The sequence below is a fragment of the Rattus norvegicus genome, chromosome 2 (assembly GCF_036323735.1).
Source record: "Rattus norvegicus strain BN/NHsdMcwi chromosome 2, GRCr8, whole genome shotgun sequence".
NCBI classification, from domain to species: Eukaryota; Metazoa; Chordata; class Mammalia; order Rodentia; family Muridae; genus Rattus; species Rattus norvegicus.
This window is the reverse complement of record NC_086020.1, coordinates 56,250,670-56,254,712: the sequence shown is the minus strand read 5'-3', so window position 1 is coordinate 56,254,712 and position 4,043 is coordinate 56,250,670.

Genomic DNA, 4,043 nt, shown 5'->3' with positions numbered 1-4,043 from the left:
GGTAGCAATGAATATCCTAGTAAGAGCACCAGTGGAAGGGGAAGCCCTGGGTCCTGCTAAGACTGAACCCCCAGTGAACTAGACTATGCGGGGAGGGTGGCAATGGGGGGAGGTTTGGGAGGGGAACACCCACAAGGAAGGGGAGGGGGGAGGGTGATGTCTGTCCGGAAACCGGGAAAGGGAATAACACTTGAAATGTATATAAGAAATACTCAAGATAATAAAAAAAAAATAAAATTAAAAAAAAAATCAAAAAAAAAAAAAAAAAAAGAATGAGTTCTTAAAGAGCTTACTGTCATGCCATCTCCCAGCCTATGCAATGATGCATTCCACCATGCTTTGGTGCGGCCAAAGACCTCACCGGATGCTAGCAACACGTTTTCAGCTTCTCACCCTTCATAACTATGAGTCAGATAAATACATTTCTGTGTATTATACATCTGTAGTGTTATATTATGAAAGTATAAGTGATCCAAGCAGAGATACAAAGCTCAGAGGTGGATACAAAAAAAGAAAAGAAGAGAAAAGAAAAGAAACAAATGACATTGGCCTGGAGGAGAAGCACAAACACTAAAGAAGTTAAGATCCCTCCACTTAACAACAGAACCCTGTTCTGCAGTCCAGAGGGTCCCATGAGTGAAGAGCAGACCTCCCAAGATCAATGCTAAGAGAGAAGCGCCCATCTCAACACCATCTGTTCTTATACAGCACATGGAACACTGGCAATTTTGTTTATACTTATAGCATTTCAAGGGATTTTCACATACTCCCCATCCCACACCCAAAAATAGGCTCAAGGCTTTATAAGATGATAATTACAGGAATTATACATGAAAAATCACAAGGGGTCACAACTACAATTAGTATGTTTTAAGTGGAGAATCTGTGGCTTACAGCAGATGTGACCCTCTCAGGATCATAGAATCCAGAAGAGAGATAGGCCATAAAATAGAACAAGCAAAATCAGGGTATTCATGTGCTCTTGTGAAGACAGGGATATTGGTGAAGAATTGTACCACTGACACCGGCTGAGTGGTCATCACCTCACTACACCCTTGGCTCTGTCCCACCGCAATTACCAGATAGGGAGGTTGTTTTCCTTTTGAGAATAAATAAACAGTGGGAACCAATAAATATCCTTTTATCTCAACATTTTTTTCCCGGAAGATGCAATACCACACACAAAGAGATGTCTTTTCTCCAAAGTAATAAATATTTATTGTAAGACACAAACAGCACACTAAATAAAGTCTTGGGTGCTTTTACTTTCTGTCAGCATAATATTTTCTCCAAGTTCATAGGGACATTGACCCAGAGCAGACACACAGAGAACAAAGTTGACTGATCCTGGCCCCAGTTCGGATACTGTGCTGGATAGTTTTATGTCAGCTTTACACAAACTAGTCACTGAGAGGAGAGAACTTCAATTAAGAAAATGCCCCCATGAGATGAGGCTGTAGGCAAGCCTATAAGGCATTTTCTTAATAAGTGATTGATGGGGCAGGGCCCAACCCATTTTGCTTGGTGCCACTCCAGGCTGGTGGTCCTAAGTTCTACTAAAAAGCAGACTGAGCCTGTAGAGATTTGATATGTCAGGGTTGGGGGATAGCTAGGGCGTCTCCACCTCTCAGATGAGGAGAGGATGGGGAGGAAGGGAGGGATTGTGATGGAGGGACCAGAGGAGAGGGGACAGAGGTCTGGATACAAAGTGAATAAATAAATTAATTAATGGGGGGGAAAGGCAAGCTGGCAAGCCATGATGTGCAATCCAGTAGTCAGCACTCCTCCTTGCCCTCTGCCTCAGCTCCTGCCTCCAGGTACACGCCCTACGTGAGTTCCTGCCCTCACTGCCTGTTATATGGAACTGTGAGTGAAATAAACCCTTTCCTCCCCATGTTGCTTTTGGTCATGGTGTTTCATCACAGCCATAGTAACCCTAATTAAGACAGATACTAAGCCAGTAGTCCACAAGACATGAGACCACTAAAGCCACCATGTACACCTTAGTACATGTTTTGTCACTTCTCTCCTCTACTTGTATGTGAGTTTCAGGGATCCAGCTAAGGTATCAAGGCCTTCTTGGCAAACACTATTACCCAATGATGCCTCCCTCAGACCCCAAATAACTCACCTCACTCACCATTTAATGTGTCTTAAAGGACTATAAGCTTTTATTGAACTTACTGCATGTTAGGGTACCCTATTATGATTGAACAAGCTGGGCAGGAAGAGTGAATAGTCACGACATCTTACTGTAAAACTACTAATTCCACAATTTGCAGCAACCTGTTTGGAGTATGGTTGGCTGACTCTTGGTCTTTGCTTTGTTCCCATCATTTTCTTACTCCAGTACTGTTCACACTAGCATGTTTCTAAGAAGATGCTATGGAAGAAACAGATGACGCTGAACAGTTAAAGTGGATGTGAAAATGGGAGGTCACACCTGGCTGCCATTAACTCTAGCTCTGTGAAACTCTAATCACTCCCACTGACTTGGTGGACAGGTAAAGGGTAAAGAACTTCCCGGTGGAGGGACAACTGCCCAAGTAAACAGAGCATCTCTAGTGTGGCTATTGTTATATACTCTGAACCTCCTTTTTATTCCCTGAAGACCAAGTGCTGAAATCTTTATCTACCGAAAACCTCTTCGTTGTTATGAGGACCATGTTTGCCTGGTACATCAAAATCTCAGATATAAAACCTTATGCCCTCTCCCATCCTAATAGCATGATATAAATCAATACCCAATTCATATACAAAGATATGAATTTTCTGGGATTCAGAAATGGGAGAACTGGATGTGATTGGAGTGCCCTAACAGCACAAGGGTAGTTCTTCTGGTCCTCTCAGATGTACAATTGCAATAGGTTGATTTAGAGGACATTCTGCCAAAGGCAAGGAACACATTAGATAGCATTTGATGAAATTTCTAGCCTTATAAATCTGATTGTTGGTTCCATGCCCCTAAGAGATGTGAAAATAAAAGGAAGTAGTTAGATCAGCAAAATTGATTTTCCCCCCTCTGGAAAGCATAGTTACAAAGCTGAGGACATTGTTTGTTTAATGATCATGCTGTTTTCATCATGATGGATAATTGTGATTGAAGGAGCTAGAGAAAAATATTTAGCCATTGTTTCTGCTAAAGCTCTCTGTAAGATATGTGTTACTGACACTTTTCTTGAAGTAACAATAATCTCACTGGTGGAATTTCCCACTGTTGTCTATCCAGTAGGTTATACTTAGCACTGTTTTCTACATATGATGAGGTGTTGGAAACAGAAGTTCAAGTTTGAGGTGGTGGCACTCACCTTAATCCTGGTACTCTAAGGGCAGATGCAAGGGGATCTATACAAGTTTTGAGATCTGCCTGGTTTATATACTGAGTTTCAAGTCAGCCAAGGATACAGTGAGATCCTACCTTTAGAAATAATTAAACAAGGAAGAACAAAGAATACTGAAAATATATTAGTCACCGATTTAAAATGCATGTGTCACACACTGAGCTTGTGCCAATTTCTGTCTTCCCTAACATGTCATGGACAGAGTGTCTGATCAGTCACTACTGGGACATGTGGCAAGCAAAGACCTAGGCATTACAAAGTGTGTCATGGTCTAAAGTCTCTCAGAAGAGGACCTCTCAGGTGATCCTCAAGCATATTTTTAACTTGGATGTTGAGCTGTCATCGAATTGATCTCAAGTCTGTGTCATTCATAAGGTCTGAGTACAGAATGAGATGATAACGATTCAATCCATAGAGTAAAACTTCATTCTGAGTCCCATTCAGTGCTTTCTACTAAAGGTCACATGTTAATGGTATTTCTTTGGCTCTTATAGATGAAAGGAAATTGTTGTATGTTCCTGAATTTCCTTAGTTAATAGCTGAGTCACTCTTGGAAAGCTAACCACAATAAAGATTTGATTAATCCGTTAAAGTCACATTACCCTTAGAGTAGTCAGCAGATATTTGCAAGGAAGCTTTTATACCCCTATGCTCCAATGATGTATTCTAAAGTATAAATTAATCCCAAACTTTCAGAGCTGA